Here is a 13,493-nt window from a genome sequence, read left to right as displayed (position 1 = left end):
TGAGAAGCAGAAAATGAAAGCCACTAGAATATCCAATTCAGAACCAGCCCAGCAACAGATGGTTAATTCAAGTGTACAACAACAACATTTTATAGTTCATCAAAGACATGCACCTCACCACCAACCTCAGAGCAGCCAAAAAATAAATACACCACCTGCCATGGAAAAAGATCAGAACAAATAGATAGATCATTCACAAGAGGAATAGCAAACACAGAAAAATAAGAAATTCAAAGGAATTGTACAGAATAACAACAGGAAACATCAGCCTTTATACATTGCTAAAACACCAAAGGTTCAACTACTGCAGCATTCACAAAAAGAGAATGCACCAAAAACCACCAATCAGTCAGGTATTCCCTCTAGCAAGCTCCCACCACAACAACCACATGAACATGAACTTAGATCACAAGTTCCCAAACTAGCCTAGACATCAATTATAATTAGGAAATTACAACCAGCGACATTAATGACACTGGAGGTTGGTCAAGAAAGAATTTATAATATTGCTGATAGTAATGCTGTCCGGAATGGAGGAAATGAGATTGTCCAGGAGCTACCTAATGAGACAGAGAATCCTAATGGAATAGCGGCTCCTCAGGAAGTTCATGATTCAGTTCAGTTGCAAGGCAATACCAGAAATCCCTTAACAACAGCTGAACTTGAATCTTCTGGGATTCTTGATTCCAATGCAAAAGAGGAAAACAATAAGGAAGATCAACATCAAAGGCAACAAACACTGGAATTAGGCGAAAACATACTTCACAAAAAATAGATTGATACAACAGTTGCTCATGTTAATTAGAAGGATCAGCAGGTTAGAAGTACTGACAATCACAATTCTATTAAAGATACTAAGACAAAGGATACATCTACAGAGGAGAACACAATAGACTCGGTTCAAAGGAGTTTTGGCAAATACAAAGAAGTCATGAATGTTACTCTAAACCAATCATGCCATGGCATACCATCGCAGACTTTTGTAACATCGCCTAATTCTACCACAACTGCTACACAAATCTGGAGTGACGAAATCCAGGAGATTGATTACAATTTAGAACCAAAACAGGCTCTAGCAATTGAAGCTCAAACAAATAATACAGTGCTAGAGCAAGCACATAGAAAACCTCATACAAATGAAGTACACAACAGTGATACAAGGCAGCTTAATTCTAATACTACAGGAACTCTGGTTGGTACAACACTAAAGCAAGCACACAGAAAACCTCACACAAATGAAGTACGCAACAGTGATACAGGGTAGCTTAATTTTAATACTGCAGGAACTATGGTTTGAGTTACAATTATGGAGCAGGTTGCTAATATTGACATAGAGACTTCAACAAATACAGTGAGGTCACAAACTATTGCTGGTCAGGAAAATAACATGGTGATTGATCACTTGGGACTTGCAATAGTTAATGTGGAACAAGCAGCAACTAGTATTGTTCCCATTGCTTGTGCATCAACAACTATATCCCCAATGAAGATATAACTCAATGTCCCTTTAATATCTCTAAATCAGGTACTGCATGACATCATCACCCATAAAGATCTCCCACCGGAGGTTCAACATGCCTTAGTGGAAAAACAATAACTAGAAGATGAAGGCGATGATGAATCTACTGCTGGAAACTTCAAGGCTGTAGCACAAGAAGGAGATTTGTCACCTAGGATCGCATCGAGAAATGGAAAGAATGGCAAGAAACAAGCACTTGCTAAAGAAACTCAACCACCAAAAAGAATCATGCCTAGAATGGCAGCCTCACAAACTAAATGATGATAAAGTCTCTCATTTGAAATATAAGGTCTATTAACACACAACACGCCTTTCAGATAGTGATCAATATGGAGAGACAACATATATTTTCAATTATAGCACTTATGAAACCTTTCCAAAACTATAAGCACATTCAAACCTACAGAAAGAGATTTGGAATTGAAACTGTTATGTCGAACATCAACGGAAAAATTTAGATATTCATTGAAACTGGTGTGGAATGGGAATTGATTATGGACACCGAGCAACAGGTTACTATTAAGGTATTTCATCAGGAAATATCAAGACATATCATCATGACTTTTATGTACGCCAAATGTTCTTTACTTGAAAGGCTGGAACTGTGAGACTACTTATATTACTTGGACAGTGACATGGATATACCTTGGGTCGTCGGCGGTGATTTCAATGTGATCTTACATGAACATGAAAAGATAGGATGACTACTAGTGCATCCGCCTGAATATGAAGACTTTGCCTTCTGTGTAAACTTTTGTGGTTTGTTTGACCTTGATTACAAGGGCAGCCCTTTCACTTGGTGGAATGGTAGACCAAATAAACAATGCATCTTCAAACAACTTGATAGGACCTTTGTCAATCTACCTTTCCAAAATCTCTTCCAAAATATAGAAGTAGAACACCTGATACAGACAGTATCTGATCACGCATCTTTACTGATGAGCTGTGGGCAGGAATCTATGCAGTTTGTTAAACCTTTTAAGTTCGTCAATTTCTCAACAAAGCATGACACTTTCAAATAAGTAATCAAACAAAACTGGTTGGCAGATTTTATTGGGGATCCTTTCTTGATGTTTAAACAGAAATTGAAGAGAGTAAAAGTTGCCCTTTCACACTGGAGTAAAGTTACTTTTGGAGATATCTTCAAGCAACTAGCTATTATGGAGGATATTGTCAGAGTAAAGGAGATACTATTTGGGAGGAACTATCTATAGCAAACAGAATTGTTCTTCAACAGGCATAAGCCGAATTGAAAAAATACCTAAGCATTGAAGAACAATACTGGAAACAAAAGGCAGGAATGAACTGGTTTGCTAAAGGAGATAGAAACACATAAATTCTTTCACAACCACGTAAACGGCAAGGGGCAGAAATTGAACCTCAATAGGATACAGGGCACAAATGGGTATTGGCTTGAAACACTGGAACATATGGCAAATGCAACGGTGGATTTCTTCAGCAACCAGTTTACACAATCATGGGATACCACTAACTATGAAATGCTTAACAATGTACCTACTATGGTGATAGTTGAACAGAATTTGGAGTTGTGCAAATATCCTACAATCGATGAAGTGAAGGATGCAGTTTTTGCTCTGTCTGGGAATAGTGTAAGTGGACCAGATGGTTTCACTGACTTGTTCCACCAAACATGCTGGGACATTGTGGGGGAAGATATCTACATGTTGCTTCAAGAGTTCTATGGTGGGGCACCACTCCCAAAATCCATAACACATACTAATCTTGTTCTACTACCTAAGAAACCTCAAGTTCAAACATTCTCAGACTTACGACCAATAAGTCTAAGCAATTTCATCAACAATGCAATATCAAGGGTATTACATGACAGAATGGAGAAGATACTTCCCTCGTTGATTTTGCCCAACCAATCTGGCTTTGTTAAAGGAAGGACTATTTTTGAAAATGTTATGCTTACACAAGAAATAATCACCGACATAAGGTTGTTAGGGAAACCGGCCAATGTCGTAATCAAGCTTGATATGGCGAAGGCTTACGACATGGTTTCTTGGAAATATCTTCTACATGGTTTGAGGAAGATGGGGTTTGCTGAGCATTTCATCAACATGATAGAGAACCTATTAGTCAACAACCGGTACTTATGTCTTATCAATGACCAAGCATCAGGGTTCTTCAAATCCAGCAGAGGGGTGAAACAAGGTGACCCCCTTTCTCCTGTATTGTTCATTCTGTCTGCGGAAGTACTATCCAGATCACTGGACAATCTGTTCTTAGACAAGAAATTCAAAGGATTTGGAATGCCAAAGTTGACAAATCCACTAAATCATTTGTCTTATGCAGATGACACTATAATCTTTTCATCTCCTTACTCTCTGAAGAATGTAGTTGACGTGCTCATAAACTATGAACAGATTTATGGACAGCAGATCAATAAATCAATGAGCTCTTACTACATGCATACGAAAGTGTCAAGAAATTTGCATGAATCAGTTGGTTCAATCACTGGCTTCCAAAAAAGAGCATTCCCGTTCACTTACCTAGGTTGTCCAATGTTTTACTCAAGGACAAGGAAGGATTATTACAATGATCTCATGAAAAAGGTGAAGGCAAAACTACACTCTTACAAGGGGAAACTATTTTCTTTAGGAGGCAAGCAACACTTATTACCAGCGTGCTTCAGAGTTTACCTACGCTCATACTTTCAGTGTTGGACCCTCCAGACAATGTTATCGAACACTTACACAAGATGTTTGCTAGATTCTTTTGGAGTTCCAATGACGAAGGCAGAAGCAGTCACTAGACAAAAAGGCTAAACTGGTGTCTCCTTACGGAAAAAGGAGGATTGGGTTTCAGATCACTCTTTGACATCTCAAAGTCACTATTCGCAAAGTTGTGGCGGAAATTCAGAACATCGAAGTCATTGTGGTCAAATTTTATGTTGAATAAATATTGCAAGAAGAAAATTCCTATTGTCGTGCAATTCAGTCAGGGATCACATGTTTGGAGGAAAATATTACAAGCAAGAGATGAGGTCGAGCATGAAATCCAGTGACAATTAAATAGGGGCTTAACAAATGTTTGGAATAAAAATTGGATTAGAATTGGAACTCTATATCATTAAGTACCACCACAGTTCGACATCAACGAAGAATTACAAGACGTGTCAGAATTAAGAATAAATAATGGTTGGGATGATCACCTCCTAGATCAAACATTCCCAGCTGATATAGCCAACCACATCAGGAAAGGGGTACACTTTGAATATATAGATGACTGTTGGGACACACCTATATAGATGCCAACACCATCTGGTAAATTTACAGTTGGGAGTGCATGGCACATGTTGAGGCATAGAGAACTAGCAAATCCAGAAGAAAATTTAATATGGACAAAAGGATTACCCTTCAAAATTTCTTTTTTCTATGGAGATTATGGAGAGGCAAGGTGCCGAAAGATGACTTATGGAGGAGAAATGAATATCAAATTGTTTCAAAATGTTGGTGTTGCTTTCCACCACAGGAAGAAACATTACAACATATTTTTCTTATAAGCACAAATGCCTCAAAAGTGTGGAAGTATTTTTTACAGGATGCTAGAATCGTGGATAACTTGATACAGATACACCAGGTGGAATGCTACATGCTGCTCAAAACTTATGCAACTCTTCCAAGTTGCACTGACAATTATATCTTGGGAAATATGGAAGCGGAGGAATGCTATGAAGCATGGAGGTAGAACAATTTCAGTCAAAAGGGTGGTACATGAGGTTAACAATACTCTCCATCAACTAGCTAAGCTAAGGTTTGCTTGGCTAGGAAACATACCTTTTCTTTGGCTAGATAAGATTAGCTTCTTTGAATCTTACAAACCAGTAGTTATCACCAAAAAGGTTACCTGGCAGTTTCCTTCTGAGAGATGGTTCAAGTGCAACACTGATGGTGCTTCTAGAGGGAATCCACGACCAAGCTCATATGGTTTTTGTGTAAGGAATCATGTTGGAGATGTAATATTTGCAAACGTAGAATAGATAGGGAATACAACCAACATGGTCGTGGAGGCGAGGGCAAGAGTGGAAGCATTTTCTTATTGTATTCAACTGAATCTTCATCCACTAATCATTGAGACTACCTCAATGGTTATGAAGAAAACCATTTAAGGAGAATGGGAGGTGGCCTGGTGCATCGGCAAAGAAGTGAAAAAGATTAAGTAAATGAAGGGGCAATTTAACGTGCTTTTTCAGCATGTCATTAGGGAGGGAAACTTTGTGGCTGATTTTCTAGATAATCTCAGTTTCTCTTTTATAGGTTCATTAGAATTAAAATCATTCAATGAATTTGCTACTGCTGGAAAGACGCTGATTAATAAAGACAAGAGTTAAATATCTAATCTAAGGATTCGGGTCGCAAGAAACGTAAATACTTTCCATGGTCGACAAAATTATAATGATGCATAACATGATTACGGACAGATTTTACTTCAGATATCAAATCAATGATCTGTTACACATCCACACGTACAAGCAATTGATGTTGAGGTTCAAATGCAGCAGCAGAGTAGATGTTTGGAGACAGTTTGGACAAACAGTTGACATCCAATGCACATTGGCATGGTTGAGACCCATACTTATGTGTCTTGGATCTATCTGGCTGCTTTACAAAAACAAATTACCATAATCAGGGAATAGAACGACAACTTTTGAGATGATGGTAGTAAAATTATCGAGGGAAATGGTTTTTCCAATAACTGCAAGGATCTACAAAGACTGGAACCTTCAATGCTCTATGAATATCTCTGCAAAAACAATGAATTATTGATGGTGGAAATCAAAGCTTTCTTACAATGATTGCAGCACCTGGAATCATTCTGTGGTTGTTTCATCTGTAAATAGGATGATACTGTCCAGATATATCATGAGGAATAGAACAAGAAATGTATGGTTGATTGTAGCTGATTATGCAAAAAATGGAATTTGGCTACTGATCAACTGGACTATTGATGCTGAGGTTTGGGAGGCAGTTCATGTTTGTGTGGAACCCAATTACCTCACAGTGGTGTTAGAATGGCTTTACACTCATTCTGGGGATAGTTTCATGCCATACAACAACAACATACCAACAAGACAACAACAACAACAACAAGCATGTAACAATCAAAACCTATTATTATACACAACTTCAGAACAACCAAGAAGCTGGTAGCTGAAATTATCCTTGTAATATGTTTGCTACTTTTTGCAGGTTCCAAAGATAATTTAACTTTATTTGTGCATTTTCTTGCAATGGATCCCATGGACTACTCTATCTGTGAGGGTTATGACAACATAATAAAAGGAAGATGTTACACATGTGTTTGGCTACTGCTTCCCCAGAGCTGCTGTGATTACCTCACATGTATGCCCTTCAACATGCCAACCAAGCTATACATATACATCTTGACTACTTATCATGTGGTTTGGAAATTACTGCAAGGTTCCTGCTGTGACTGCATCAGTTTTATGTCCATCAACATGACAACCAAGCAACACTTGTATAGGCTAACTCTTAATGTTGTGGCTTGGGAGGCTCCAAATGGATGTGTACGAGATTACTACTTACAAGTGGTATTAGTAGGCTATCCTGCTCAGTCTGGGAGGGATTGATGACATACAACAACAAAATACCAATAGAGCAACATCCACAGAACTTCCACAACACTCAGAACCCAATATACTTCAATACTTCCAGAAAAAACAAAAACCTGTGAGTACAATCTTTCCTTTTAACTTGTTTGCTTCATGTTTCAGGATCCAGACATAGATTCGGATTGGATCCAATTGCCATTGTGCTACAACTTAAGTTTTCTTCAGCAAGAATACATAAGTATTCATTCATCCTCAGAAATATCAAGATGGACCTGACCAGGAGCTGTTGGAGAACAGGGTATTCACAACAATATGGAACATTAAAGTTACAGCACAACACATTTGATTTTAAAGTTGTGGAATTTCTATCTATGGTAGTGTCAATTACAGATTACAAGAAAACTAGTCACAACCAAATATCTTTAGCTACTCCCAGAAGACAACACTCCTATTCATCCATCACAACCACCTGTCCTAGTCTCACTACTCCTAGAACACACAAGATACTAGAAGAAGAACTTTTTCCCTAACTTGTTTGTTACATTTTGCAGGATCTGGATATAAGTTCATACTCTTGAGGCAGCTACAAGGTTCTTTGACTTCTGCAGCACAAGGTCATAAGACCCTACAACTGGAGTAATTCTTGAACAATTACAACAACATTCCAAAATTTAATGGACAAACCATCTGGTACTGCTACTGCTGCAAGAACATTGAAGCTAGAACTCACAACAATATGGATCAGTGCTGCTTTTGCAACACATACTACTGCTACTCAGTTTGTTTTGATGAAGTTGACGTATCTCTTCTGCTTCTGTTACTACTGCTACTATGTTTTTTCAACAAATACTACATGGATTTTTCAACAGGGAAAGATCTCTATTTCCAAAAGATGCAAAAAACAGAAAGATATCCTCACTTTGGTCTACATAATTGGATACACTGTAGGATACAAATGTGGATACAATAGCAAGTGTACTTCTACAAATACATCAACAGAGCTACATTTTACAGGAAGATCAAGCTTTACTGTTTCCGCACAACAACTGTCAACTGCTTCTGTTATTTCAAAGGTATTAACTGTTTGTTTTTTATCGAATCAATATCCAGTGATATTAGCATGTTACCATGCTCATTCTGGTTGTTGTTCGAGAGATTACAACAAATATACTTCAACAAGGCAGCTTTCAATATACAACAGGTGCACACAATTGGAAGACATCACCATACTGTTCAGTAACATCATGACACTATTCCGTTGCATTTGTTCACATAAGTATAAGGTTGCACATATGATCAGCCTTGTGGTTTATGAATTGGTAGTGTTGAAATGTCAAATGGAGTATATCTATTCACATGAAATGCTATACAAACTGCTACTTGAATCTGTTCTTGTTTACTACAGTATAGTGTTTTATCATTGTCCAGTGGTATTAGTGTGCATGAATGCTCGATCAGGAGATGAGAGAATACTATATTGTCCTCGTATTTTAAGCACGCATTATAGTCTCTTTTTTGTATTCATCAACTGCATGTACAACTTTCATTGAAGATCCATTGAATCAACATTGCTGCTGAAGTAATGCAGACCCAAAATGAAGATGTCCAAACTGGTCTGCTTTACAACTAATGGATTTATTCATACCTATTCCTTTGGATTGCAACAAATGGTGCCGGGTGAGAACTTCGTAGGTGCTACAAGGATTGTTTGCAACTGGAATGTGAATTCATTATCGTCGGCATCAATTGGATTTTTCAAATTAATAGATTGCTACATTGTATTTGGTACCAATAGCCATTAACTTTCTTTATTTCTTTATTTTTGTTTACTTGAACATTGTGTAACATTATCCAACTTTTTTGGGAATTAATATATATATATATATATATATATATATATATATATATATATATAACCTAGGCCAACAATTGTAACATGAAAAAGTATTATCTTATCGGGTGATGAAAACAAATGGAAATAACATAATTCCATACATTACATCACCCACAACTATCTATAGAGCCTCTAATACATCATGAAGTATAGTAAAAATGTAACGACCCAACCTGTCGTTTTGAGCATTTGCATTCCATTCAGTTATTTGAAGTCTTGAGTAGCTTAATATGATGTATTATAACTTGACTGAATCATCGATTTTATTTTTTAGGTGATTCTGGATTGATTTGGAAGAATGATTCTCAACTAAGAAGCTTTAAGTTGGAAGAGTTGACCATGTTTGACTTTTGTATATTTGACTCCGGATCAGAATTTTGATGGTTCCTTAGGTTTGGATAGTGATATTGGACTTGGGCGTATGCCCGAATTTGCATTTGGATGTTTCTAGAAGGTTTCTAAAAGTTCAAAAGTTCTTTAAGTTCGATTTGAGGTGCGATTCATGGTTTTGTTATTTTTGTGCATGATTTGAGGCATCAATTTAGTCCGTGTCTGGTGTTTCAAACCTTGTTCGCGATCGCAAAGATTGGGTCACGATTGCGTAGTGTATTTTGGAGCTGGGTATTTCCTTCATCGCGTTCGCGAGATGATAATCGTGTTCGCATACCTTTGCGAGGCCTGAGTTTCACGTTCATGTCCGTCAGCTTACATTTGCGTAGAGTGGAGTTGTGAAGCTGTGAGCTGGAGGAAATGTCTCTGTGTTCCTGAAGTAGCCGCCGCGTTCGTGAAGGTTTGGATCTGCTGTGCATCGCGTTCGCGAGGTCTATGGTTGGACTCGCAATTGAATGCGTTGTCAGATTTTGTGAAATTTATCAGATTTTGAGGTGTGGGCCCGAGTTTGACTTTTTGGTTGACTTTGAGTAAATGTGTAAAGGTGTTGGAGTGATAATACTAGGTATGTTATTGTTGTTATTGTTGTTTGGCTTGCTCGGTATTTGATTCGGCTTGTTCGAGGTAAGTAACACTTTTAAACTTGGTACTGGGGGTATGAATCCTTTGAATATGTATTATATGGTTGGTGTTGGACTGAGACACACGCTAGGTGACGGGCTTGTGCGAGTGCACCGTGGAGATTATGACTCGACTAATTCTGTGGTAATGTGTAGTTATCTAGTCTTGTTTTTATCCGTGTAATTCCTATGTGCTTGAGTAATTGAGTTGTGATCCATGTTAGAAATCATGTTTAGGCCAAGTGCTTATACTGTTGGGACCCACTGAGATCTTTTTTGTTGTTGAGTTATTTGCTTAAGTTGCAATTATGTACTCAGTCATATTCATTCATTTGCATATCATATCTCAGTCTATGTTATCATTTACTGTTACATCATATTATCATAGTTTTGACTGAGTGGTATGGGATTGTAAGCCCGTGAGACTAGAGAGATTGATGAATAAGTTGAGGCATGAGAGCCGGATTGTGAGTGATATTGGGGATCGGGCTACATGCCGCAGCAGGCCTTATTGGCTTATTTATTATTGTGGGATCGGGCTACAAGCCGCAACATGACTTATTGGCTTATTTATTATTATGGTAATGTGTTGCACACAGCAGCAGGCCTTATCGGCTTATTTATTATTATGGCATCGGGTTGTATGCGGTAGCAGGCCATATTGGATTTATATTAGCGCTTGGGCAGGATCCACCACTCTGGAGTCTGACATACCATCAGTGAGCGCAAGTACCCGTACAGTGCTGAGTGATTGTGTGTGATGAGTGGGATTTTGAGACAGACAGATTGAGTACTCTAAGAGTGTGAGTACATGGGATTTTCACTGTGATGCATTACATATGACATTCATATATGACATGTATTCATAAAGATGTAACATTCCTTATGCTAGTTGCACTTGGCATATTTTATCAGTGTTGAGTTGAAATTGTTGAACGTGAAAGCATGCCTAAATTTTTGTACTGTGTGCGAGCTGAGTATGGAAGTTCTCTGAGTTATTACTATCATTATTTTGTTATATCTATGTTGTCATTATTTTGATTCGTATAGTATCTTTCTGAGCTCGTCACTACTTTCAACCTAAGGTTAGCCCTATTACTTATTGAGTACATGAGGTCTGTTGTACTCATACTACACTTTTGCACCTTGTGTGCAGATTTTGGAGTTGACGTTGCTGTGCATTGCGGGAGCTGGCATTAGTGATGTACCTGCGTTCCGGTTATAACTGCCTCTTGTTCTTGGTAGCTTTAGATTTATAAATCTGTTTATTTATAATTCGAATGAATGATGTATTTATTTCATACCAGCTTTGTAAACTTTAAGTCTTAGAAGCTCATGATTTGTACAACTAGTCCTTGGGTTGTTGTATAAAAGTTCAGTTTTTATCATTTATTTTCTCAGTAAATCTCATTTGAATGGGATTATTATTAATTGGCTAACCTAGCGGGATGGGTTAGGGGCCATCACGACTAGTTAGATTGTGGGTCGTGACAGTTTGGTATTAGAGCTCTAGGTTCATAGGTTCTACGAGTTATGAGCAAATGTCTAGTAGAGTCATACGGATCGGTATGATGACGTCCATACCTATCTTCGAGAGACTACAGGGCATTTAGGATAAACATCCCATCTTCCTTTCCTTATCGTGCGACATAGATTGAACTTGAAGCGTATCTCTTTGAATTCCTCACACTCACTCGTATGCATATGTGAGCGGTCGGTATCATCTGTGCATTGACGGTTTGTGGATTCCATGGATGAGATGCGAGATTTGTTGCTGTGTTTTGGAGTTGGGATAGTCTTGAGAACTTGCGGCTGGGTTTTGACTATAGCTTGGGCTCGTTGTCTTAGTTATGCGAGTATGTTCTTTAGACTTATATGTTCGGTAGTGTCCTTAGGACAAGGACTGGTGGCTCAGTGAGTTGTTAGATAATTATATGATGAGTATGATGTGACTGCGGGATGTGTTCAGATGGCTTAGGTATGACGAGAAGCATTTTCTTGGGATGTGAAAAGGTCTATTGTATACTTGATTTCTGTCTTGATGTGTTGTACAGTCTCAAGTTATGATCGTGCTGAGGGATCTTTCATGTTGTCCAGTTATGGGATGAAGTAGATTCTTATGTCTTGTTGACAAGTTTAGACTTGGGAAGGTTAAGTTATCGCATGGTGGTTGTGGCTATGGTAGGGCGTAGTGAAATGCCAATTTGAGGCTAAGAAGGTGGGTTATCTCATGCGGGTTGGTCTACAGATGTGTGATCATTATGATGTGAGTGGGTAGTTTCTTTCTACCCGTGGGATATATTTGTTGCGATTTGAGTTTGGATTGGTTGAGAAAGTTAATCTAACTATCACGAGTATGAATGCGATCTTCGCATATGATTTAATATATTTTATGGTTTGTGTTGCATGAGCGTATGAAGGATTTAGTTGAATTTCAGTGCAAGATTATGGATGTAATAGAGTATGGGTATTGTGAGTTATTGGATGTTTTGTTCTATAGATTTGAGCCAAGTGAGGCAGTTTACCATTGGCAATTTGATTGCATTGTTATGTGTTGTATTGGTTTCGGTATGAAGCATACTTGTGGATCAGTTATGACTTGCAAAGGTTGGTTTTAAGGATGACTTAAGCAATGAAATATCTGGATGTGTGATGTATTACACCTTACGAATATATGGAAGTCTTGGAATGGTCTTGGTTTGTTGTTTATGATGGATGTAATGTGCTAAGAAAAGGGATTCGGTCGGTTGCTTGGAGGTGTGGATTACTTCTTTGGGTGTTGTTGTGATAATGGAGCTCATGTTGTTTGGCTCATTTTTTCAGTGCATTGACATTTGAGCAGAGTGTATGACTCTCAAGAAGGATCTAATGGATTCAAGATTTATATGTGGCAAATGAGAAATTTTCGGATTCGTACATGGTTAAAATCTGATATTTGCATTGGATGGTGTCGAGACTTGCGGTATCTCTGTATCACTATGGATTTTACATTTCAGTATTAGAAAGGTAAAAGGAACAACTTTAAATTCACATATCTCTTCAAAGTGAGTGTCGCAGTTGTAGTACTTTTAGGGTGCTTAAGAGGAAATGCAATACCTTTATGGGCCTTAGTGCGGTGTCGTTTTATTATAGGATCTCTTGTGGTGAGCTTTGGGTAAGGATCATGGTGTTCAGGTAAGGAGAAGTGGCAACTTAAGGGTAATTCGGAAGGAACTCGGAGAAATAGGACAACTTGGTAGTAGGTTGGATTTCCACGGTAATGGATATGATTTGTTCTTTGGGTACGATGATGTGGTGAGTCTCTATAAGTGTTTTGTGGTAATACTCTTAGGTTTTGCAACCTGCGTGATTTGGTTGAGTTAGAGGGATTCATTTCTATTGGCTTGGTTATATGCAAATGGGTTTCGAAGGGTTCTCGACGATTTCTGCCACAATATGAGATAGTTATTATCTACAGGTATGAGGGGTATG

The sequence above is a fragment of the Nicotiana tabacum genome, chromosome 21 (assembly GCF_000715075.1).
Source record: "Nicotiana tabacum cultivar K326 chromosome 21, ASM71507v2, whole genome shotgun sequence".
Classification (NCBI taxonomy): domain Eukaryota; kingdom Viridiplantae; phylum Streptophyta; class Magnoliopsida; order Solanales; family Solanaceae; genus Nicotiana; species Nicotiana tabacum.
Note: the sequence above shows the minus strand (reverse complement) of the source record.